We start from the raw sequence: 26,986 nt of genomic DNA, 5'->3' as shown, positions 1-26,986 counted from the left end.
AAAATGGTAATGGAACTCAACCATGCATTACAATTTTGTGGTTTATAATGGGCTAGAAAACCCAGATCATTAAGGAATCTTTCACGTGCTCATCTTCCAATGTGGTATATATCATTCAGTGTAAAAAAATGCAACGAAGGCTGCTACAGTGGAGAAACAAGTCAGATGCTAAAGAAGAGATTTAATTTACATAGACACCATATGAAAAATGCTAGTACCAATGAAGATGTCACGCCTGTGGGGCAGCACTTTACAAAACCAGAACACTGTACCAGTGATTTCATGGTAAGAATCCAGAAAGGGAACTTTAAAACAATACAGGAATGAAAGACCTTTGAAGTCAGGATGATTAAATATTTTGACACTCACCAGACAGGACTTAACAAAGATCTGGGTTTTCTAGCCCATTATAAACCATAAAATTGTACTGCTTTGTCACCCTCCTGTCTCCATGCATATCTCCCTGTCCCTCATCCACCCGACTCTCCCAGTCTGTCACCTATCCACCCCCATCCTGTTAGACTGTCACTGGAATGCTTTGATGTTTCACTTATATATACTGTCATCTACCAACATTTGCTTATTTCCGATCTGACGAAGAAGGGCAACCTTCGAAAGCTAATCAAGAAATGTATTAAGTTATGTCCAATAAAAAAAGGTATCATCTTATTTTCTTTTCCATGTTTTATTTTGTTTTATATCTATTGATTACCTTTAAAAGTGGACTAACACGGCTACCACACCTCTCTACTTCTTTTTCTGGATTCATTTCTGTGAAGGTTAGCAATTTTGAACAAAAAAGATTTAAGGGGGGTTTTTTTGCCAGTGACGAGAGGTAACCCATATGCTTTCCTCAGCCTTTGGTTTTGAAAATATTGATTTGGGTGGAGGTTGGATTCAGAGGCTTTTTTCCCCTTTTTGTCATCAAGGTTCTTATTGCACTTCACAGGATTATAGTCTTATTAAAGTACTTTGCTATCTATGTTAGAGAGATAATTTTGTATAGTGTTTTAGCCTGTTTCGCTAAAAAATGATATGGGGCTAGCAAGGCTATTCTTCCCTCCCCTCCCATCCATGTCCAGTGATTCTCCTGTGCCTTGCCCTCCCCTCCCCTCCATGCCCCCATGATTCTGGCCTCCCCTCCATGTCCAGAGATTCTCCTCTGTCCTGCCCTCCCCTCCCATGTGTCCCGTGATTCTCCCCTCGCATCCCATCCATATCCAGAAATTTGCCTCTGCCCTGCCCTCCCATCTCATCCATGTCCAGCGATTCGCCTCTGCCCTGCCCTCCCATCTCATCCATGTCCAGCGATTCGCCTCTGCCCTGCCCTCCCATCCCATCCATGTCCAACGATTCTGCCCTCATCTCCCCTCCATGGCCAGTGACTCTGTCCTTCCTGCCGCCCTGTCTTTAAGCCATTCATTTTACCTGAGGTCGCAGTGGCGGCAGGCTGGGCTCGCGTCGCCTCCAGCCTTCCCTTTCAGTGTCCCGCCCTACTCTGATGCCATTTCAGCTTTATGCAAGGGCGGGACACTGAGAGGGAAGGGAACGCTGGAGGCGAGCTGACATCAGCATGCTGTTACGATCCCAGCCAGCCAGCCATCCAGGGAAGCAGAGTTACAATACACACACACACACACACGCATGTTTGCCAGGTACTTGTGGCCTGGATTGGCCACTGTTAGAAACAGGATAGTGGGCTTGATGGACCTTCGGTCTGTCCCAGTATGGCAATTCTTATGTTCTAACTAGTTTAAATTTGCAGCTCTGGAAGGTGGGTTGAGCGCCCACGCAGTAAAGTACATCTTTTGTAAACATGAGCTCTGGATAATGGTCATATGTTGGTATTTGTTTTTACTTTGTGATATTTGACAAGATTATTCTCTTTTCCCAGTAGTATTTTTAGATCTCTGGATAATTAACAAAATATTAATTACTATGGTTCATTATATCCAATGGATCTTTATTTGTATTCCAAATTAATTTATTCTATGCTTGTATCAGTGGTTCCCAAACCTGGTCGTGGAGACACCCCAGCCAGTCAGGTTTTCAGGATATCCACAACGAATATTCATAAGACAGATCTGTATGAAGCGGAGGCAGTGCATGCAAATCTCTCTCATGAATGTTCATTATCGATATCCTGAAAACCTGACTAGCTGGGTCCCTCCAGGGCCAGGTTTGGGAACCACTGGCTTGTATTATTACTTTGGCTTTTTTCTACTGAGCCAAATTCTGGATGGGCTGTAAAATCTGAAAAATAAATAGGATACTAAGGGGCCCCTTTTACTAAGCCATGTAGGTGCCTGCGCGTGCTCAACGTGTGCCAATTCAGAACTACTGCTCGGCTACCATGTGGTGCTAACCGTGCAGTAATCGGCATTATACATGTGTTGACAGTTACCACCTGGTTAATGCGTGAGACCTTACCGCTAAGTCAATGGGTGGCAGCAGGGCCGCCGAGAGACTAGGCCGGGCCCAGGGCAAAACCGCCCCGCCCCCATCGCTCCCCCTGCCGCTGCCGTCCCCTGTCGCTCCCCCCATCGTTGTCATCCCCGGTCTCACCTGCCTGCTTCCACGGCTCCGGGCCCCCTGCATTCTAAGCGGCAGTCGCAGATCGCCTCTATTCTGACCTTCCCTTCCCTTCCTGTGTCCCGCCGTCATCTGATGTAACGTCCGGTTTCCGCGAGGGCGGGACACAGGGAAGGAAAGCCTGAAGGGAAACGATCTGTGACTGCCACTTCGAATGCAGGGGGCCCGGAGCCAAGGAGGCAGGCAGGTGAGACCGGGGACTGCAGCGCTGGCTGCCTGACCCCGGCACCGGGCCCCCCTTGGAGGCCCGGGCCTGGGGAATTTTGTCCCCCCTGCCCCCCCCTCTCGGTGGCCCTGGGTGGCAGTAAGGTCTCAAAATGGACACACGCCAATTTTCATTTTGCCACACGTCCATTTTCGCTGAAAAATGGACCTGCGTGCGTCCAATGCACGCGTCTACAACAGCACAGGCCAATTTTGGGGGCAACTTAGTAAAAGGACCCCTAAATAAAATGTACGTATCTTGCTCCATTTACATATGAAGAAAGACATTTTTTATAGAAATTTTTCAATTTGTTTATTTATTTGGAATTCTCATTGCAGGGAAAGCAGAGCCAGGCCTAGTAATACCGTACTGCATGGATGGGAATTCATCACAACTACAAGTCCAATCATGCAGTGGGTTAAAAGCAAGACTAGGGCACCCGTTTACAAAAGTATGGTAAAGGTTTTGCACTTACTGCCCTTTAACTGCAAAAATTAAACAGTGATTAGTGTAAAGGCTGTGAACTAATGGTTGGGGGCATGCCTGTCATACAGAAAAATGTGCGTACATTCTAATTAATGCCAATTAGTGTCAATAATTGCTTGTTAATTGGCAATTATTGGTGCTGATTGGCTTGTTAACTAATTAAGTTGTGCTTGTAAATCCAGAATACGACCGGATTTGCGTGCGTAACTTAAGTCACACTACATAGAATCCAGGGGTTTACCTTTGAAAAATCCTAGAATATCATTAGTCATGAATATAGATTATTGTCTGCACTGAAGCAAAATTGAACCAAAACTTGGATAAATTTGCTTTTTAGTTTGCTACCATTTATTTGAAGGATGGCACGTGGAACAGACGTTCAAATCTTAGCTAAAACTCTACCTCTTTTCACAGTACAGGTATGAACTACATATATAACCATCTAGTGCCAAATATGTCACGTTATAGAGTCATTTATAATCATAATGCATTATAAAAGTGAAGGAGACTAGATTAATATCTGGCAGTGCTGGCTTCCATCATATTAGGGAGCTCTCATAGTGTGCCAAGGCTTTCACGTTCCAGGTGAACAATTTGAGGTGTTTGCAAATTTATTGACCTCATGTACATATGAGCCAACTTTTCAAAATGAGTGGGGGTGCTAAACCCAATGAAAATTAGCTCTCCCTAGACAAAGCCAAAGAGTTTGCTCAATATTGGGGGTGATCAAGCACTCACAGAGCTGGCTTCTTTTTCATATGGAATATAATCACCACAATGGCTTGATAGCTGTTTCTAGTAATATCAAGTAAAATTTATTTAAATTTTTCACATATTTCTGAACTAGGAACTAAGAACATACAAAGGTGTAATACATACTTGTCTGAATTATCAAAGTGATTTCTGCAGTTAGACAAATACATACCTGAGGGAAAGCTCCTCTGAAAATTGCCCCAGACGCATGGTGGGGGAAAGCTTGTTGATACTATGGGTTAGCAGTGGCGTAGCCAGACCTAGTATTTTGGATGGGCCCAGAGTTAACTTAGATGGGCCCTTCCACACCATGCCACCCTCCACCCCACCCCTGGACATCTAAAAAAATGTAGGTTTGTTTTTTTTTACCTACTTCATCAACATCTCTCCTCCTCCACAGCATCTTGGCATCTGCCTGTCCATAGCTGACTAAACCCTATCCTTCCCCAGTGTACCTTACAGGCATCCCTGTTGCCTGCAGTAATTCATTATTGCTGCCTGTGCTGGCCCCACAGCATCTGCCAGCCTGCAGCTGAACCTTGTTCCTCCCTGGTGTACCTTACAGGCATCCCCGGAGCCTGCAGTGATCCATTATTGTTGCTTTTGCCGGCCCCGCAGGCTTCCATTGGCTGGATCCTGTCAGACAGGAAGCAGGAAATGACATCAGCAAGGGCAGGACCCGGCCAGGCAGCAATAATGGATCACCGAGACTCCTGAGGCAGGCACAGATGTGTTGAAACATGGTGCCGTGTCGAACCATCATTAAGAATTATCAGTAAAAGATTTATCTTTCATCTTTGATGTTCCTTGGTCTGTTTCTGAAGTGCCTGGATCCATCTCCCACTCCTGTTTTTTGTTTTATGTTTCCTCACTAAATACTAACCATCCTGCTTATTTTCGAAGGAGAAGGGCGGCCATCTTCCGACACAAATCGGGAGATGGCCGGCCTTCTCATAAGGCCGGCCAAATCAGTATAATTGAAAGCCGATTTTGGCCGGCTTCTACTGCTTTCCATCACAGGGACGGCCAAAGTTCAAGGGGGCGTGTTGGCAGTGTACGGGACGGGGGCATGGTTAACAGATGGCCGCCCTCGGCCGATAATGGAAAAAAGAAGGGTGGCCCTGACAAGCAATTGGCCGAATTTACATGGTCCCTTTTTGTTCACGACCAAACCTTGAAAAGGTGCCCGAACTGACCAGATGACCACCGGAGGGAATCAGGAATCACCTCCCCTTACTCCCCCAGTGGTTACCAACCCCCTCCCACCCAAAAAATAAAAATAAAAAACATTTTTTTGCCAGCCTCTATGCCAGCCTCAAATGTCATACCCAGCTCCATCACAGCACTATGCAGGTCCCTGGAGCAGTTTTTAGTGGGTACTGGAGTGCACTTCAGGCAGGCGGACCAAGGCCCATCCCCATCCCCCCTACCTGTTACACTTGTGGTGGTAAATGGGAGCCCTCCAAAACCCAACCAAAACCCACTGTACTCACATGTAGGTGTCCCCTGTTACCCTTTAAGGGCTATGGTAGTGGTGGGGAGTGGGTCGTGGGGGGGAGGTTGGGGGCTCAGCACACAAGGTAAGGGAGCTATGCACCTGGGAGCAATTTGTGAAGTCCACTGCAGTGCCCCCTAGGGTGCCAGGTTGGTGTCCTGGCATGTCAGGGGGACCAGTGCACTACAAATGCTGGCTCCTCCCATGACCAAATGGCTTGGATTTGGCCGGGCTTGAGATGGCCGCCATTGGTTTCCATTATCGGCAAAAACCAATAACATAGTAACATAGTAGATGACGGCAGAAAAAGACCTGCACGGTCCATCCAGTCTGCCCAACAAGATAACTCATATTTGCTGCTTTTTATGTATACCCTACTTTGATTTGTACCTGTGCTCTTCAGGGCACAGACCGTATAAGTCTGCCCAGCACTATCCCCGCCTCCCAACCACCCTCCTCCCAACCACCGGCTCCGGCACAGACCGCACAAGTCTGCCCAGCACCATCCCCACCTCCCAACCACCAGCCCCGCCTCCCAACCCCGGCTCCGGCACAGACTGTACAAGTCTGTCCAGCACTATCCCCGCCTCCCAACCACCAGTCCCGCTGCCCACCACCGGCCCTGGCACAGACCGTATAAGTCTGCCCAGCACTATCCCCGCCTCCCAACCACCCGCCCCTCCTCCCAACCACCGGCTCCGGCACAGACCGCACAAGTCTGCCCAACACCATCCCCACCTCCCAACCACCAGCCCCGCCTCCCAACCCCGGCTCCGGCACAGACTGTACAAGTCTGTTCAGCACTATCCCCACCTCCCAACCACCAGTCCCGCTGCCCACCACCGGCCCTGGCACAGACCGTATAAGTCTGCCCAGCACTATCCCCGCCTCCCAACCACCCGCCCCTCCTCCCAACCACTGGCTCCGGCACAGACCGCACAAGTCTGCCCAGCACCATCCCCACCTTCCAACCACCAGCCCCGCCTCCCAACCCCGGCTCCGGCACAGACTGTACAAGTCTGTCCAGCACAATCCCCGCCTCCCAACCACCAGTCCCGCTGCCCACCACCGGCCCTGGCACAGATCGTACAAGTCTGTCCAGCACTATCCCCGCCTCCCAACCACCAGCCCCAATGTCAGCCATCTCTAAGGGCGGCCCATATGTTGAGATTTGGCTGACCCCATAGGCGCTCCGTATAAGAGGCTTGGGGAGGCTAAGCCTCCCCAGCCAAGCTTTGACCTTTCCTCGCCTTTTCCGCCGTCGCTGCAACTTAAAAAGGTTTAAACGCCGGGCGGCCACTGCAGGAAAGTCGGGGAGCTGAGAGGGCAGCGGCGGAAAAGGCGTAAGCAAGATGGAGGCCGAGTGGTCCACTCCGAGACTGAACAAGCAAGCCGCGAGAAACGGTGGGAACTGGTGCTGCAAGGGCCTGCAATGGAGCAGCGGTTGGAACAGGCTGACGGGGTGTCACGCTGCCCGAGCCTGAGTGTGTTGTCGACCGAGTTGGCGCTTCTGGAACAGCTGCACAATCTAGTGTTGCGCCGGAATGGCCTGCAGCAGCTTCACCCGGGGCTCGGCAGCCTATGTTCCCTGCGCCTTCTCGATCTCTCGGGCAACCAGCTGCGGGAATTGCCGGCCGAACTGGGGGAGCTGAAGGAGCTGGCCACGCTGAACCTCAGCAGAAACAGGCTACAGGCTTTGCTGCTGTCTCCAGTAACGAGCTTTCCCCCGCGGCTTTTTCGGGCCCGAGCTCCATCGAGGAGTTCCAGCTCAACCCGACGTCGGCCTCCTACCAGCTCTCAAGAGCTTGGATATGTCTAATAACAGAGTGAGATTCCTACAGAACTGGCTGACTGCCCCAAATTAAAAAAATTCAACTTTAAAGGCAACAAACTGAAAGACAAGTCTAGAAAAAATGGTGAATGCCTGCTAGACCAAATCAGTACTGGAATACCTGAGGGTTGGTGGCCGAGGAGGTGGCAAAGGAAAGGGTAAACTGGAAAATTCAGAAAAAGAGCACATTAAGGAAAAAGAGAGAGAGAAAACAGAAGAAGGACAGTGGAGATGGAGAAGAGGACGGAGTAGAAGAGGTCAGTAAAATGTTGCTAAGAATTTTGCATGTTTCTGAAAATCCTGCACCCTTGACTGTTAAAGTGACTCCAGACATAAAAGTGCGGCCCTATATTGTGTGTACTGTGGTGAGAGGGATGAATTTAAAACCAGGGAATGCACTGAAGAGGTTTCTAATGGCTCAGGTAATTCAGAGGGCTTTACATCAATCCTTTTCTTATTTTATTTTATCATCCTCACTTTAATATTCCCTTATCTCTTGTTTGTCCTGTTTGTCTGTCCTAATTAGATTGTAAGCTCTGTCGAGCAGGGACTATCTCTTCATGTTCAAGTGTACAGCGCTACGTACGTCTATAGAAATGATAACTAGTAGCTTCTTTAAGGGGCGCCTATGATGGGTGCTTAGTGCCAAGTCCGCGGTGGCCGGTGTTGATTGTGGAAGTGGCAGCACACAACTGGGATGGATGGATGGATCGATCATGGAGCTCTCTGTCGTGCATACCCTATCAACTCAGCTACAGCCCAGATAAGTGCCCTATTTAAATCAAAAAGTCTGTGCAAAAATACAGCTTAGTTGAATTCAAAGTTCATTACTCAATCGGAGGTTTTTTAACTTGTGAGGAGCTCCCAGCATAGTCACTAAGCAGAAATCTAGCCTGCTTGGGATATTGCACTGGCATGAATCTGTGTTTATTTATTTGGATTTTTGCTCACATCTTTTTCAGTAGTAGCTCAAGGGATACTACATTAGCCATTTAGTTTAAGTTTTCTCTGTTGAAAAAATGCTTAGGTTGATTCACATATTTTATTTTACGTGCCTTCAATTTGTGAACTCGGGGTTCTAGATTGTCCTGTTTCCGTGACAGATTTTTACTTAGATTGTTTCTGAAGTGAGTATAATGAAGGTTTGAATTGTGCATAGTGTTTTGCAGTTGAGGGATTGTGGTTAGTATATGCTTTGAGCAACCACTTTATTCTGTGACATATGATACATAGGTAATATCTAAATTTAACAAAAGGAATTAATTGTGACTTATTTTTATTTTTTTTCTGTATCAGACAATTATGGATTTAAGCTCCACCCCTGGCCCCACCCCTAACCCCGCCCCCTTTAGCCTCCCCAAACAGTTGGGCCACCGACCGCCTATGGCCGGCCCCGACTGTATTATCGAAACAAAAGATGGCCGCCCATCTTGTTTCGATAATACGGTCGGGTACGCCGCTTTACGGGGCCGTCATTAGAGATGGGCGCCCTTATAGATGGGTGCCCCTGTTCGATTATGCCCCTCCATAATGCTACAATCATTAACATTATCCCGACTTGATTAATGTAATGCCATATATGCTGGCTGTAAAGAGTACCTCTTGAAAAAACTCCAAACAGCTCAAAACACTGCAGCCAGGTTCATATATAAAATCTCTCATTTTGAATGTGCCTCTCCTTTAGTAATCAAATTACAGTGGCTTCCCATCAAAGTGAGAATCACTTTCAAATTATGTACCTTTATCTTTCAAATGCTAAATGGCACAGCTCCAGACTATATGTTACCATTAATAAACTTACCTCAAAGAAACACTAAATATGAGGCAAAAAACTATCTCAGACTACACCTCCCAAATTGCAAAAAAGTGATCTACAAAACTGTCCACTCTGCAGACTTAACTTACCTAGGAACCAATCGGTGGAACTCCTTACCACCCAAAATTAGAAATATACAAGAATATACTAGATTCCGCAAAATCCTCAAATCATTCCCATTCAAACCCTCACAAAGAACTGCCATATCTCAAACAATTAATTATTACCTGAATTGGTTATTATTCTATTTACCATTAACTTTCTCTTTGCTTCATGTACAATTTCTCATTCATAATAGATTTTCTAAATGTTAAACATCCATAGTTATCCCAGTATGTTTATGATACTGTATTGTAAAATTGGATTCTTATAACAAATTACTTTCTTATGCATTATTCTTTGTTATGTATCCTATACTGTTTATTGTAAGCCACATTGAACGCAAACTTGTTTGGGATCATGTGGAATATATATGTCACAAATAAATAGAAATTATACTCATTAAAAATTATCTTCATTAAATAACAGCAGCAATAAATTATTTTCGTAGATAGCTAAAGAGGAAAGTTTTAACCCTTTTCCGAAACAGTAGATAATTTGCACTCAGCTCACTACATTTTGGGTCTAAATATTGGCATACTCTCAGGGCCGCCGAGAGACTAGGCCGGGCCCGGGGCAAGGCTGCCCCACCTCTGCCCCCCCCCCCCCCCCCCCCCCCCGCTGCTGTCACCCCCCCCCCCCCATCGCTCCCCCTGCCGCTGCAGTCCATGGTCTCACCTGCCTGCCTCCACGGCTCCAGGCCCCCTTCATTCAAAGCGGCAGTCACAGATCGCGTCTCTTCTGGCCTTCCCTCCCTGTGTCACGCCCTCGTCTGATGTAACTTCCGGTTTCCGCAAGGGCGGGACACAGGGAGGGAAGGCCAGAAGAGACGCGATCTGCGACTGCCGCTTTGAATGAAGGGGGCCCGGAGCTGTGGAGGCAGGCAGGTGAGACCGGGGACTGCAGCGCCGGCGGCCTATCCCCGGCGCCGGGCCCCCCTTGGAGGCCCGGGGAATTTTGCCCCCCCCCCTCTCGGTGGCCCTGCATACTTTATAGAATTGCTCCCAGTAATATTTTCCTGTATGCTCTTTCTTACCAACTTATGTACTGTAAAGTAAGTGTAAAGAATCTTGTTTTGTTTTGCTATAAAGAAAAAAATATATTTTTTACAAAACACTTATGATTAATGTAGTATCAAACACAACAAAATGAAAGAGAGGAACTGAACAAGACAGATTCACCTAAGCATATACCATGTAGGTAAATCTATTGTGCTGCAATGGTAAATTACCACATCCATCACTGGAAACCAAGTCTGTCTTGGCCCAGCATTCTCAAGATACTGTGCTTATGTGGTTCAATGTTGTGTCTTCTAAGTACAGAAACATAATCATAGCACCCAAATGGCATTCATCATAAAGCCAAGTCAATAGTTAAGCCTTCGCAAATCCCTTCTATAGGAGCAAGTGCTGAACAATTTCAGCTTTATATAAAAATATATAAAATATTGTGCTAAGCCTCGTGTGGCACTCTAAGGGCCTATTTACTAAGACGCATTAAAATTTTCACAGGTTGTAAACTGATCATGACAAATTCCTGTTAAACAATCATACGTTGAGACAGCTGTCTTTAGCTTCGTCCATTTAGCTAGATAGATTTATAGGTATACTATTAAAACATGCCCGTTTCTGGAGCAAATGAAACGGGCGCTAGCAAGGTTTTTCCTCCTGAACCCCTCCTTACCCACCCCTTCGGCGTTGTGAAGCCAATGACCGCCATTGCTCCGCACCTCGTGAATGCACGCCACCTTCATCTCCTGAGTCGTGAAGCCACTGACGCCATTGCTCCGCCCTCGCTCTGTGACGCCATTGCTCCACCCTCGACGTCATCACGTTTGACGCGAGGGCGGGGCCCAGAGACAGTGATTTCGGTGGCTTCACCACCATGAACCCTTCAAGCCCGAAGGAAGTGACACTGACGTCAGTGTCCTCAGAACGATGAGGGTGAGTTTTATTATATAGGATGTGTATCCATCTAGTTATCCGTATGTATGTATAATACACTGTGTTAAAAAAAAAAAAAACTATACAAAGCTTGTTTTCTGCATAACTGTCATATATTGACCAGTTTCAATACAATTTGAGATATATCATTCTGAACAAATTTGCAATCACCCTGCAGCCAATGTTCAAAATGGCCCCTGTTTCTATACACACATGCTTGGAGTCAATTTCTCCACCGATCTACCGCAACATCAATAACACATCTGATTCAAGCTGGCACATTCCTCAGCCAGATCCTGCTTGAGATCATCAGTATCACAAATCAACCTTTCATAAACACGCTGCTGCATAAGACCCCCAAATCCTGTAATCAGCAGGGTTCAGGTCTGGACTGTTAGGGGGCTACATGTCCAGCGAAATTAAATCTAGAGTCATTCTCTGCAGCAGCTGGATGGTTTCACTAGCATGATGAATAGATGTTGACTTGCTGAAACACATAAACTTTGCCCAGGGCCGTGCCAACACAGTAAACGAGGTAAGCACGGCAGGAGGGCGCCGTCCTCTGGGGGGCGCCCCGCCGCACCATGCTTACCTCGCCCTCCCGCTCCCCTGTCCCAACTGCCCGCCCTCTTCTCCCCCCCACCAAGATCCCTTTTAAATTTACCTCCATCTGGCAGCGACGGCGCAGCGTCAGTGAAGGAGGCGGCGCTCCCGATGTCTCTACTAGTCTTCCCTTCACTCAGTGTTCTGCCTTCTTCTGACGTTAAGGAAATGACGTCAGAAGAAAGCGGGACATTGAGCGAAGGAAAGACTAGTAGAGACGTTGGGAGCGCCGCCTCCTTCACTGACGCTGCGCCGTCGCTGCTGGACGGAGGTAAATTTAAAAGGGATCTTGGGGGGGAAGAAGAGGGCGGGCAGTTGGGACATGGGAGCGGGCGGGCAGGGGAGAGAGGAGCGTGGATGGGAGGGCAGCGATCATTTTCATGGGGGGGAGGGGGCGCGTGCGCCAACTGTTCATCTGTGGGGGGGGGGGCGCTGGGGGCGCCAACTGATCTTCTGCAGGGGGGCACCACAGACCCTTGGCACGGCCCTGACTTTGCCAGTGATATGCTGAATGGCCAGTAGCAGTAGCTGTGATAATAAAACTTCACAATAGTACTCACCATACATCTTTACACCAGGGTCAATGAAGAAAAGCTCCGTGCACCCCCCATTTTGGACATGCATTGGAGACTATAGCAGGTTCTACTAGGCAGTTACTCCCTGCGGATCTGAATGAGCGAGAAGGCCTGTATGGTGTTAAAAGAGAAGTCGGATAGGGTGGCATTGTGGAGTAATAAGCATTGTGTGTCAGTAGAAGAATCATAACAAATCCTGTAACTAACAGGAAGCCAGTGCTGTTCAAACAGAAAAGAAGAAACATTAATCATAGTTTTTAGCCTGGTAGAGGAGCCTCACAGCAATATTTTGAACAAGATGAATTTTGTAAGAGAGACCAACTAACAAGAAGTTACAATAGTGTAATTTATTGAGAATCAATGTGTGAATGAGGGTGTTTATTGCCCTACTAGTGAAAGAGGCTCATTTCCAACAGAAAGGAAACAGGCACTAGCAAGGTTCCAGAGCCCCCTCCCCCCTCATCACCCCCCTCCTCTTCCCCCTCCCCCTTCTCGTCTCAGGACTCCCTCCCCCTGTCGTCTCAGGATCCCCCTCCTCCCCCTTGTCTCAGGATCCCCCTCTCATCTCAGGACCCCCCTCCTCCCCTCCCCCTCCCCCTCTCGTCTCAGGACCCCCCTTCCCCCCTCTTGTCTCTGGACCCCCCTCCTTCGTCTCTGGAACTCGAACAGGAGTGGGGCCATCGCGGCCCATGGAACTAGGACGGACGGGAGTGGAAGGAGGGAGGGAGGTAGGGGATCATGGAACTCGGGGGGGGGGGGGGCGTTTGTTTACTCACCTCCGGTGGTTGCTGCTGGGTTCCCTTCCCTCTCACTTCCCATTGGTCCGCCCTGTGACATCATCCCCAGGGCAGACCAATAGGAACTGTGTTACGAACCCAGGCAGCCAGACTTAGGGGCAAATTATTATATAGGATCATCTAGGCATGGTCTTAGAGAGTGAATTTTCCTAATAATCGTGAGTGAAATATGTTTAGAGAAAGTAAGCTTAGAATCAAAAGTCACTCCCAAAAACCAAATTGAGTAGAGGCTAAAATAATTCAGTAGGGGATAAACAGCAGGGTAGAATAGTGGGACCATGTGCAAAAACACAATTGTTCAATTGTAAGATCAGACCCAGGGCCGGTCTTAACAATTGCGAGGCCCTGTGCAGACCAGTTCATTGGGACCCCCTCCCCCCCCCCCCCCGACACCATAAGCCATAATTTATCAGAGTTTAAAAGGAGATTTAGAGCTCTCAGAACCCCACCTCATCCTGTAACTTGATGTGCATCCACTATTTTTCGGTAGAGAGCGGCAGCGATTTTCATATCCCGTCAGCTGACGAGCCCAGAGCCTCCTTGCTGCTGCATCCCGCCCTTGCGGAAGCAGAAAGTGACATCAAAAGGGGGCAGAAAAAGGAAAGAAAGCCAGCAGATCAATGTCACAACAAAAAGATTTGATTGAAGATACCGTGTATGAACAAATCGCCCGACACAAATGGACACACCATTATTAAAGCTTCAATAATGGTGTGTCCATTTGTGTATGCTAGAGACCACAGGATTCCCGTTTTAGCTGGTTTTTTCTTGACTCTTATGCACCATATTTGCCCCTTTTACGAAGGTTTCAAATTAGCCCCTGACGCAGCCCTAGGTGGGCGAAACACGGCCTGTGTCGGGCGATTTGTTCATACACGGTATCTTCAATAAAATCTTTTTGTTGCGACATTGATCTGCTGGCTTTCTTTCCCATATTGGATTTTGCAGATCGTTTGCCTTGTTGTTTTATGGGACCATCAAAAGGGGGCAGGACACAGCAGCGAAGATGCTCTGGGCTAGGCAGCTGATGGGATATTCAAAAAATCTTAAATTGCCCGGAGTGCAATAATATCTGTTGTTGCTGATACATGCTGAACAGTAAACACTGTAACCGTGTTTTATTTGTTAATTCTTCCAGTTTGCATGAAGAGAGGTCTATGAAGGGAAATCATAAGTTTCTTACATCCATTAAGTACTCTCTACAGGGGGGTGTATAGATTTTGATCATTCTTTGATATTTGAAGATACTCCGTTTTCTGTTTTTTGTTCACAGAATCTTTTTCTCCCCAAGTGTGGGAGTTTTTTGATATCTGTGAATTTTTTCGGAAGGTGGTAGGAGCCCATGATGTTGGCCAATTCAGTGGACTCCTAATGTTAGGTTCCCTGGGCTGTTGAGGCTATTTTATTTATATAAATTTTCTTATTACAGATCAAGGTCTTGCGCTCACCTATAGATTGTATAAAAGGAGTGATATTTAGTGATTCTGAGATAGCTGATGGGATATGAAAATTGCTGCCACTTGCCTGATGCTCTCTACTGAAATGTGGATGCATATTAAGGTCCAGAGCAGGGAGGTGTTCCGAGACAGGAGGACAGACGTGCCAGAGTTGCAGGGCCCCTAGGAGCGCGGAGCCCTGTGCGACCGCCCCTGTTGCCCCTGCCTAAGACCGGCCCTGATCAGCCCTGCCCAGTTTTATGTTCAAATCTCTTTACTGACAAACAGCATTAGGGGATATGTTGCGGGCACGGTTGAGGGAAACTGAAAAGTATGTATTTTCAGTTTTGCAATGTCGATTTACGCATATTTTAAAAGGAAATTAGCATCAGTATTTGCACCTGCTACAAGGCAAGAATGTCATCTAACTGCTTGTTTGGACCTGGAGTGACTGAAGGGGTTATTTGCTTACCTCTCTCCTGTTTAAAACCACATTAAAAAAAATGAGTTTTATAGCTCAGTTGCTTAACTGGCTCTGCCTGAATGTCCAGTTTTGTAAACCTGGCAGATTTCACAACCTGGAATGGTAATAAATAGAAATAAAACAAAACATAGAAAATAAAATGGTACCTTTTTTTATTGGACTAACTTAATACATTTTTTGATTAGCTTTCGAAGGAACCCTTCCTTCAGATCAGAAATAAGAAATGTTGGCCAACATCAGTATATATAAGTGAAACAGGTATTTCAATGACAGTCTCACGGGAATAGGGTAGGGTGGGTTAGGTGAGAAACAGGGGGAGCTGGGTGGATGAGCCACAGGGAGAGTTGGATAGTAGCTAAGAAGGTGACAAAGCAGTAGAATTTTATGGTTTATAATGGACTAGAAAACCCAGATTTTTGTCGAGTCCTGTCTAGTGGGTGTCAACATATTTAATCATTTTGACTCCAAAGGTCTTACGTTCTCGGATTGTGTTAAAGTTTCCTTTGAGTATTTTCACCATAAAATCATTGATGCAGTGTTCTGGTTTTGTAAAGTGCTGTCCCACAGAGGTGACATCCTGGTTGGCATTGACATTTTTTCATATGAAGTCTATATAGATTAAATCTTTCCTTTAGTATCTGGCTTTGTTTCTCCAATATAGCACCCTTCTTCACGCTTTTTACATTGAATGATATACAACACATTTGAAGATAAGCATGTGAAGGATTTCTTTATGTTGAATGATTTTCCTTTGTGAATGACTGTTGGATCCTGTGAAATGTGTTGGAACAGTTTTTAGCTAGATATATTGCAAGGATGTGTATCACTCTCTTCTTTTTGAGTCTCTGTTGGGAGCTTGCATTTCATTAGTTCGTGTTTTAAGTTGGGTAGCTGTCGGAAGGCCAGCACTGCCGGGGATGGAAATATCTCTTTCAGTAGGCCATCCTCCTGGAATAGTGGCTGTATAACTTCTATGATTCTTCTCAATTTTTGTTTTAGCTCTGAGTTGTATGTCACTACAAGACGGATTCTAGCCTTTTTGTTTGAAGGAGTCAGTCAGGATTTTAAAGTGTTTATCTCTGTTTCTTGGGTCAGAGCAGATACAATGATATCTTGTAGCTTGGCTGTTTATAATGGATTTTTTGTATGCGAAGGGTGGAAGCTGGAGTTGTGGAGGTAGCTGCATCTGTCTGTAGGTTTCCCGTAAGGCCTCTAGTGCAGGGGAATAACTTGTGTACCTGAATGTAACTTGCCTAGAGCTCAAATTTAGAAAAAGTAGTTACATCTAAAATCCAAATCCACATTTGCTTACACATATCAGCTGTTATATTGGCATTTACTCATTCAAGCACCAGCGGATTTCACCATGGCTGGTTTTCCAACTCTTGACGCCTCAAGCGAAAGCCTGTAGAAAGAAGATAATTGTATAAGGGGACATCTAGATTTAAGCACTAGGAAAGTGCTCATTTGAAACCTATTCTATAAAGAAAAGTAGGCACTGACTTTTCGTTATAGAATACTAACATAATTGGCCAACAGATGTCTGTTGGGAGGCGGGGATAGGGCTGGGCAGACTTGTACGGTCTGTGCCAGAGCCGGGGTTGGGAGGCAGGGCTGGGGAGGTGAGGATAGTACTTATACGGTCTGTGCCTGTGCCAGAGCCGGTGGTTGGGAGGTGGGGCTGGTGGTTGGGAGGCGGGGATAGTGCGGGGCAGACTTATACGGTCTGTGCCCTGAAGAGCACAGGTACAAATCAAAGTAGGGTATACACAAAAAGCAATAAATATGAGTTATCTTGTTGGGCAGACTGGATGGACCGTGCAGGTCTTTTTCTGCCGTCATCTACTATGTTACTATGTATATGTCAGGCACAAACATTTATAGAACTGGTATAAATGCTTGCACCTAGACTGCACAATACCACATGTAGATTATAAGAAGCTATAATCTACATGAGTAAGTATACTACTACTACTACTTAACATTTCTAAAGCGCTACTAGGGTTGCGCAGCGCTGTACATATATATCCCGCATGCTCCACCTATGTGAATGACCACTCACAAAGTACATTCCATCACATCTAGGGGTATACTTATAGAACAGCGCATAGCTGGATACTGCTTATTTAAACATACGTGTATTCAGACATGCACATAAATGGCTTAAAACTAGGCAGCTCCTTATAGAATTACTCACTAGGGGGTCAGATTCTATATATAGAACCAAAAAATTCAGCACTGGAAAAAAAACCGCATTTAGTGCTATTCTATAAACCTCACCTAAAGTTAGGCACAGTTTATAGAATACGCGTAGTGACCATCCCAAGACTATACCTAAATCTCCACTACCCAAGTTGCAAAGGTCTAAAATATAAAACAACCTATGTATCCAGCTTCTCCTATATAAGCACGCAACTATGGAACGCATTACCATGCGCCGTGAAAACAAATTATGACCACTTAAACTTCCGGAAAGCACTAAAAACTAACCTGTTCATAAAGGCATACCCTAATGATCCAACCTAAATGCCTGAACCCTGCAACACAACAAAAGCAAAACCATACTGGAAATAACTAAACCCTTCTTTCTCTTTACAATCCCCAAATGTTTTGTCACACATGAACTTTACCCTACTACAACTGCACTCTGTATTTTGTTCATACCAGAATTGGCGATCGCCTAATGGTATTATGTAAGCCACATTGAGCCTGCAAAAAAGGTGGGAAAATGTGGGAAACAAATGTAACAAATAAATAAATAAATAATTCAGGCACAACAACAGTGTGCATAATTTTCAGAAACACCCACAACCCGCCCAAGTCCGTTCAATTGCCCCACCCCCTTTTGTGATCCACACATTAGAATTTACAATCAACACTTTACCGGTGGTGAGAGGCGGGGCTGGTGGTTGGGAGGCGGGGATAGTGCTGGGCAGACTTATACGGTCTGTGCCAGAGCCGGTGGTTGGGAGGCGGGGCTGGTGGTTGGGAGGTGGGGATAGTGCTGGGCAAACTTATACGGTCTGTGCCCTGAAAAACACAGGTACAAATCAAAGTAGGGTATACACAAAAAGTAGCACATATGAGTTATCTTGTTGGGCAGACTGGATGGACCGTGCAGGTCTTTTTCTGCCATCATCTACTATGTTACTATCCAGCTTATTTTTGAAAGAGAAAAACGCCTATAGTGCGACCTAAATCGGGAGATAGACGTTTGTCTCGCAAAGGTGCCCAAATCGGTGTAATCGAAAGCCGATTTTGGGCGTTTCCAACTGCACTCCATCGCAGAAATGAATAAAGTTGATGGGGGCATGTCGGAGGCGTGGTGGAGGCAGAACTGGGGCGTGGTTATCAGCCAAGGAGAGATGGGCGTCTTTAGCTAATAATCGAAAAAAAGGCGTTTTTACCGTGATTTTGGGTCACTTTTTTTGGGACTCTTTTTTTTCACGAACAAGTCCCAAAAAAGTGCTCCAACTGCCTAGATGACCACTGGAGGGAATCGGGGATGACCTCCCCGGACTCCCCCAGTGGTCACTAACCCCCTCCCACCAAAAAAACCCCACCAAAAAAACTTTTTTTCCAGCCTGTATGCCAGCCTCAAATGCCGTACCCACCTCCATGACAGCAGAATGTGTTCGATGCTCTCACAGCCTTTCCCTGGGTCAGATGTGGCTCTCGGGTGCAGTACAGGGTCACATCAGCATTGCATTGTGGTGGGTGTAGGGTATTGGGCTCCGTGATTTCATTAGCTTGTGTTACAGTCTCACGATGTTGGTAGTTGGTAGGCTCTTCTCCCATGGTGCTTTTCCCCCTGCCTACTGGGTCAGAGTGTGCCCTGTTGTGTTTCCTCTTGTAGTCCATGCGGTAGTGCCCATTTTTGTAAGCCAGTTTTAGTTCCCTTTCCTGTGTTAGCCACGCTGCAGAACTTAGTTCTTCCCTTGAATGTGGCTGAAAGAGGGCATTGTACAGCATTCTGCCAGCTCTGACCTACTGCTCATCTCAGTACCAAGGAGACTCGTTGCCAGTGGGGCACAACCTCTGATCTGCAGTTAACTGTGAGTAAACACGGTTATTCCAATAAAGGACGTTTTCGGAGAGATTAGTCTTCAGTTGTCAACTGGTGTGCCAATGTTATATAGCAGCAACCAGTCCTAGAGGCCTGCGTGTATGCAGATCCCTGGAGCACTTTTAGTGGGTACCGCAGTGCACTTCAGCCAGGTGGCCCCAGGCCCATCCCCCCCCCCCCCCCCCCACCTGTAACACTTGTGCTGGTAAATGGGAGGCCTCCAAAACACACTGTACCCACATGTAGGTGCCCCCTTCACCCCTAAGAGCTATGGTAGTGTTGTACATTTGTGGGTAGTGGGTTTTGGGGGAGGGGGGTTGGGAGCTCAGCACCCGTGGTAAGGGAGCTATGCATGTGGGAGCTTTTTCTGAAGTCCACCGCACTGACCTAGGGTGCCCAGTTGGTGTCGTGGCATATCAGGGGGGCCAGTGTACTACCAATCCTGGCCCCTCCCATGACCAAATGGTTCAGATTAGGACGTTTTTGAGCTGGGCGTTTTTAGTTTCCATTATCGCTAAAAAAAACAAACGCCCAGCTCAAAAACGTCCATTTGAAAATACAGTTCGGCCCGCCCCTTCATGGACCCGTTCTCGGAGATAAACGCCCATGGAGATAGGCGTTTCCGTTCGATTATGCCCCTCTATGTTACTTTACAGAATATGCTTAGAAAGTTACGTGCATAAATTCTAATTAGTGCTGATAATTGCTTGTTAGCAGCCAATTATCAGCACTGATTAACTTAGGGGGTCCTTTTACCAAGCTGCTGTAAAAAAGGGCCCTACAATAGTGGCAAGGGCCGTTTTTCCCATGCGCCAGAGCCCTTTTTACCGCAGCGTGTAAAAAGACCCCCCCCCCCTTTAAAAAAATGGCCATGCGGTAAGATTACTCTTACCGCATGGCCATGTAGCAGGGAGCACTTACCACCACCCACTGAAGTGATGGTAAGGGCTCCTGCGGTAACCTGGCAGTAACTGGGTTGGGGACCCCTGCCAGCCAAACCAGGGGCCCAAAGCAAACTTAGGGGGCCCAGACCTGCACTATCAATGAAACAACGATGTAAATATGTTCACTGCATGACGTAACTCTTTCTGTATGCATTGCTGGACTAACTTTTATATGGACTGCAGTGCCTGCTGTCCAATGAGCATGCACAAATGGGCTGTAAGTACATTCCCCTTTTAAAAACTGGAGAGTAAGATGGAGGGAGGGAGGGAGCAGCAGGTGCATCGTGGCTGTGTTCATTGGCCCAGATTATAGAATCGCCCCCAATATGCATTTCAGAAGGTCACTTTGACACAAATCCTTTTGGCCATAGGAACCTGACCTGCTGAGGACTTTTCGCCATTGCTAAGAGGTGGAGATACTTCTTTGAGTTATAAACCTGCAATTCAATCTGAACTCACTTCACTCAAGCCACCAAACAGCTCTAGGACAATCAAGAATTTTTCCTGTCTTACAAGAGTTATCTTTGAACCCATAGATGAAGGAATCTGCCTCCCTGTGCCTAACCACTAAAGCTATTCAGGCTGCCTTAGGTGAGTGATGAACAGATAAGTAAAATCCCCGAGTATCTCAGTAATAATAATCCTCTAAACGACCGTTTCTTAAATGAGAGCACATCATGGTTCCATGTGTAGGTGTTAATGAGTTTGAATATGCAAATGTGTCTGCTTATGTGTGTGTGTGTGTGTGTGTGTGTGTGTGTGTGTATGTTGAACTTAAAAAAATCATCATCTTGTATATGTCACAAACATGGATTTTATTTCTGATGCGTGGCAAATATGCCACACAGTCCCTTTTGGAAACGGTACCAAAGGACAAGAATGCCACCTACAGGCATGCAGCTACAACGCAATCCCATCCTGATGAGTGCCAGTGTAAACACGGAGCAGGGCACACCGCACAGCCCTCACACTCCTTCATAAGTCTTTCATATGCTAATATGAAGTTCATTAAAAAAAAATAAACAAACAAAAAAGTTAAGTGGCTGGTGCAGTCTGATCAGAAGAAATCAAACACTTCAGACCTTAATATACTACATGGTTCAGTTGTGAAATCTAGTGAGGGCCATTATCATTACAGTGAGGTGTTTTGTATAAATATTTCAAGAAGCAACTTTTTTTTTTTTTTTGCACATCCTTTGGAGGTTAGCTATGCATTGCGTTTTTTGTCAGCTACTTGATTTTACTGAACGCAATGTCCCAAGGCATCTAGTTAAAAGCCAGAGAAAACAACAGATACAGTTTTCTCGTTGTAATATAAACAGCTTTCTTTAAAATACTATATTTAAGTGCAATACTAATGAGAAATCAGTTGCATGACTGAGCCTTTTTTTCTATATGCTATTATATGCTAATTGCTATTATTTCCAAACCCCCCCCCCCCATTTTCAGTAGAATTCTACATTCCCCACACTGGCTTCAAACACAACATGCTCTGGAAATGCACATAGATGAGGTCTTCTTGCCTGTTTTCAGTGGTGTGCTGGAGCAGGCTCTCACAGGCTCGCAAGAGCCAGTTGTTAAGTTTTTAAGAATTTTGGGAGCCGGTTGTTAAAGTAGGGCCCTCCATGGCTACTTTAACAACTGGCTCCCAAAATGTGGGCTTGGGCCCCCTGCTGAATTCTCTTTTACTTTATTGGTGGGGATGCTGAGCCCTGCCAGCCAAGTAAATAGACTGCTGCTGCTCCCCGCTCCTTGTTTCCAGCTCTGGGCAGCAGGCTGAGACTTCTCCAGCATGTGTGAGAAGTTTCAGCATGCTGCTCAGAGCAAGGCGTTGGGAGTGGTGGCAGTCCATTTATTGGTTGCCAGCAAAGGTATGCCTAGTGTGCCCACACGAAGGGAGGGAGGAGAGAGAGAGAGGCAAGTGTTGCTCCCCCCCCCCCCCCTCCACCCGGCCACCCTTGGCCCAACTGCAGAGCTGGCTACGTCCGGAGAAAGAGCCTGTTGTTAAAAATTTACCAGCACACCCCTGCCTGTTTTCCTGTATATTTGTATTCAGTATGGTAACTGTGATGCTCCACAAACTAGGGGGCCCTTTTACTAAGCCACGTGAGCGTCTACGCGCGTCCAACACGCGCCAAAATGGAGTTACCGCCCGACTACCGCATGGGTTTTGCGGTAATTTCATTTTTGGCTCACATCCGATATGCGCGTCTAAAAAAATATATCTTTATATTCTGAGGCGTGCATAACGGACGCACGCCAAGTGGCATTTGATGCACATAGGTCATTACCGCCCAGATTCTTTACCGCTAGGTCAATGGCTGGCGGTAAGGTCTCAGACCCAAAATGGACGTGCGGCAATTTTGATTTTTCCCGCATGTCCATTTTCGGCAAGAAAAGGCCTTTACATGCACGCTAAAAAATGGATTGACAAAAAATATATCTTTATATTCTGAGGCGTGCATAACGGACGCACGCCAAGTGGCATTTGACGCACATAGGTCATTACCGCCCAGATTCTTTACCGCTAGGTCAATGGCTGGCGGTAAGATCTCAGACCCAAAATGGATGTGCAGCAATTTTTATTTTTCCCGCATGTCCATTTTCGGCAAGAAAAGGCCTTTACATGCACGCTAAAAAATGGATTGACGCGCGCCCATGCCTACGCTACTGCAAACCATTTTTCAGCGCACCTTAGTAAAAGGACCCCTAGAACAGATGGATTGAAAAAAAACATCTACAAATGAAGATTATAAACAAATACAATTGTAAAAAAAAAAAAGGTGCTCTAAAATGTGTCATAATCCCTTTCCCAAGCTTGATTAGGAAAATGCAATGCCCAGTCTGCTCAGTTTTGATAGACAGGAAAGGTTATAAGGGAGCTAATTTTAGAGCTATTGTATGAGCTGTGCTAAAATACACTCTTCCAAATGGCCTCCAGTTGGATTGAAAAGTTTTGTTTATGGGTATACTGTAAGATTTGTGCAATAAGCTACCCAACGATATAGATGGCTTCTCAACCTGCCTTCAAGCATTAGATCATTGGCTGCTATTTTTGCAGGGTTTTATGGCAAGATCAAATGGCAAAATATTACACAGCTTGGAGGGAATGATGTAGATAGAAATGGAGCCTCTAAAATGAATTAGGTCTAAGAAGGTCCTTGGAGCTATATACTGTAGATGGAAAGTCCGTAAATTGGTTCAGATCCAATGATTATGTATCAGTATCCTCATTCAACATTTCCTTTAGTGTCATCCACATGTATTTTTTTAAGTCCCCGACCACATGAGACTTTAAACATTTTAACTGTGGTTTGTCAGACCATATTACTAGAGTCAAGTCCATAGACATTGTAGATCATTAAAAGTTCATCTTGGTGAATAACATACTTTTTTTAAATGATTTGTACAGGCAGACTCCTTTTCATTGCCATTTTGTATACTTGGGTTTGTAGCAAAAATACTCCTGTACTAGCACTGAAATGTGTTCGCTGTGTAATGTAGTGTTACGCTCTGCTACACTTCTCCAGATGGGTCGGTTTCTGTTTCCTAACCCTGCAGCCATCATCTGGCTTGGAACAAGGACAGCAGCCATCTTGGTTAGCTCAGGAGGGGGGCAGCCATCTTGTATACAAGAACAGGAGAGAAGCCCATATTTGGGTGTTGTGCTACTCTGCTGATGGGGGCAGCCATCTTGGAACAGCTGCACATGGTTGAGCCTAATTCCTGCACTATTTAAAGCCCTGTTTCCAGTCCTTCCATGCTTCGGCTTCTATTCACGTAGAGGTTGTGGTCTTCACCTGTTCCAGTGTTTTCCTGTGTTCCTGACCTTGGATTGCTTACTGACCACGCGTTGTGTTGCTGCCTGCCTTGACCTTGGACTGTTTACTGACTATTCTTTGCTCTGCCATTTATGGGCTCTGGACTGTGTTTGTTTGCCCTCCTGTCTGGTCAGTGGTCGTGCAACCCCGCTGGTTCCGGAAGTCCTGCCGGCCACTCGAACCCAGGGGCTCAACTCCTGGGGGGCAGTGGCTAAGTGCAGGTGAAGCTAGGGGTTGTCTGGCTGCCTGACCGAGTGCGGTGTCACTCCATCTTCGCCGTGCTCAGTTGGGGCACAAGGGCTCACACATCTCCAGTCATAACATGTAGCTCTTTCTTTCTGTATGCATTGTTGGACTCACTTTTACACGGCCTGCGGTGCCTGGTGTCCAATGAGCATGCACAAATGGGCTGTAAGTACATTCCCCATTGAAAAACTGGACAGTAAGACAGAGGGAAGGGGACAGCAGGTGCATTCTGGTTGTGATCATTGGCACCAGATTTGAAGAAGGTACCCATGGAAAGTCTGCATGCTGTTTTCTTTCCCCAGACTCTCTCTCTCTCTCTCTCTCTCTCTCTCTCTCTCAGTTCCAAATTTTCATAGATACAGGCACATTTACCTGCTATAAGGTGGGCTGATATTTGTAGGGGCTTCTTCTATGAGTTAATATCTGTTTACCTACAATAAAATGCTTCAAGTTCCCTCCCCATGTGCATTATTTCCAAGGAGTGCATACTATTTTTAACATTGCCCTGAAATGAAAAAAAAATTAAAAACTAAGCAAAACAAAAATTCCCACAAACAACATGGGAAACAAAAAACATTTGGGCTGCAAACCCCTAGTACACATGCACCATATTTTGTGTACCAGTAAAGCTAAAGTAGTTTCCCCTCTGGTTGGTCCCATGACCAGCCGCTCCATAAAGCAGTCATTTAAATATCTTGAAACTTTACCTCCATTGCTTGTCCTGATGAGACATTTAGGGCTGGATTTTATATAAGATATGGCGAGCAGCAGGCGTTAAATTGTGTACACGGTCAATTTATGCATGCTACTCAATTGAGTAACGAGCCAACCAGCGATGATAATTGGCTGATAACCACCAATTACCATCACTAATTGGCAATAATTGGACTTTACGCATGCTTCCTTTTAGACGTATTCTAAAAAGAGGTGTGTGTAAATTCCAATGCACAAAGCTGAAAAGGGGGCATGGCCAAGGGAGGAGTGTGGGGGCGTGTTATAGAATTCGGGGGAACTCACCAACATTTAGTGGCATAAATGGGCATGCCCAAATTTAGGTGCTCTCCCCAGTTCTATGCGCTAACTTTAGGCACATTATATAGAATAGCGCTAGGTGCATTAATCGGGCACCGCTAGATTTGACATGCCAATTTACAGAATCTGGTTCTTAATTCTATAACTGGGCACCTGCATTCACATGCCTGTCTCACGAGTAAATGTATAGAATACTAGCACTCATGTGTGGCATATGCTACGTGGCATAGCATGTAATATAAGGTTGAACGTGGGTGGGACATGGACAGGGCTCCCACTCTTACACATGCAGCTTATAGAACACTGTAACTTATATGTATCCCTGCGGAATTTACATACCCACTGTTACACCAGATCCATGGCTGGTGTAATACAAGCATGTAAATGTTATGTTAGTGTAATCCCCTGTTAGATTGGGATTACTGAAGAAAGTAAGTCCCTGTGAAGAGTCACTGAGGAGAGTGACTGAGAGGTCCATGGGTGGGAGGAAGCCCAGCCCATGGGAGGGTTTATGGAATAAAATGCAGAAAGAAAGTGAATGGAGAAAAGGGTCCTTGCGCTGAGTGACAATGGGGGAGGAGTTAGGAGAAGATAAAGTTATGTGTTTGCCCTTTAGAGGGGGCTTTGGTTGCCTACAGGGTCTTTGGTTGCCTGCAGATGTCCTTGGTTGCCTAATGGTCCCCTGCCACTGATCTGTAGGAGTAAAGGGGAGTCCCAATTTAAGAGAAGCAAACCTTTGGCTGTAAAGAGGAGTTATGGCTCAGGAAAACCACAGCTGTGACAGAGGATATCAATGGGTGGGCAGTGGAGAGACCCAGCCTGAGAGCGTGGGATTAGAGTCAGGGAGTGCCCATCCTAGGATCAGGGTGAGCCAACACAAAGGTAACCTTGGAGGGAGGTCAGGCCAGGAGGGTCTGGACCTGTAAAATATTTTCTGTAATAGGCATGGACAGGCATACTTGTCTCTATGTAACTAGCCCTGATATATCCCTGTAAATATACCCATGAAGGTAGTGGCACAGGTGTTCCCCACAGAACAACAGAAGCTGACTTTAAGTTATTCGAAGTATTTCAATCAATTGTGTTGCCAGTATATTAAGTTACCAGCTGCTTGTTGCAGAAGTTCAATAAAAGCTGAATTGTTGTTGAGCTCTGGAGTGCAGCGTGATTCCTGGACTGAAGAGCTAAGTGGAACCCTGAATGGTAAAATGTCTCCCAAACCCCCGGATCGCTATTCTGGACCAGTGAATCACCCCCGCTTGACTGTAAGCAAACTGAAAGGAGGTGCAGGGTAAGAGTGGCCCAGGTGAAAGCAAAGACTCTGAGATCTAAAGTTGGTGAGGCCCCACCTGGAGTATTGTGTTCAGTTTTGGAGGCCATATCTTGCTAAAGATGTAAAAAGAATTGAAGCAGTGCAAGAAAAGCTACGAGAACGGTATGGGATTTACATTACAAGACGTATGAGGAGAGACTTGCTGACCTGAACATGTATACCCTGGAGGAAAGGAGAAACGGGTGATATGATACAGACATTCAAATATTTGAAAGGTATTAATCTGCAAACAAACCTTTTCCGTAGATGGGAAGGCGGTAGAACTAGAGGACATGAAATGAGATTGAAGGGGGGAAGACTCAAGAAAAATGTGAGGAAGTATTTTTTTACGTAGAGAGTGGTGGATACTTGAAATGCCCTCCCGTGGGAGGTGGTGGAGATGAAAACAGTAACAGAATTCAAACATGTGTGGGATAAACATAAAGGGAT

General features: G+C 46.1%; 1 pseudogene; it reads left to right on the top strand.

The window, feature by feature from the left end:
* Nucleotides 1-6,883: 6,883 nt before the first annotated feature.
* The window catches only part of LOC115478372, a 64,343-nt pseudogene continuing 44,240 nt past the window's right edge, over nt 6,884-26,986 (top strand).

Source organism: Microcaecilia unicolor, chromosome 10, assembly GCF_901765095.1.
Source record: "Microcaecilia unicolor chromosome 10, aMicUni1.1, whole genome shotgun sequence".
Classification (NCBI taxonomy): domain Eukaryota; kingdom Metazoa; phylum Chordata; class Amphibia; order Gymnophiona; family Siphonopidae; genus Microcaecilia; species Microcaecilia unicolor.
This window is presented reverse-complemented; position numbering and strand designations above follow the sequence as displayed.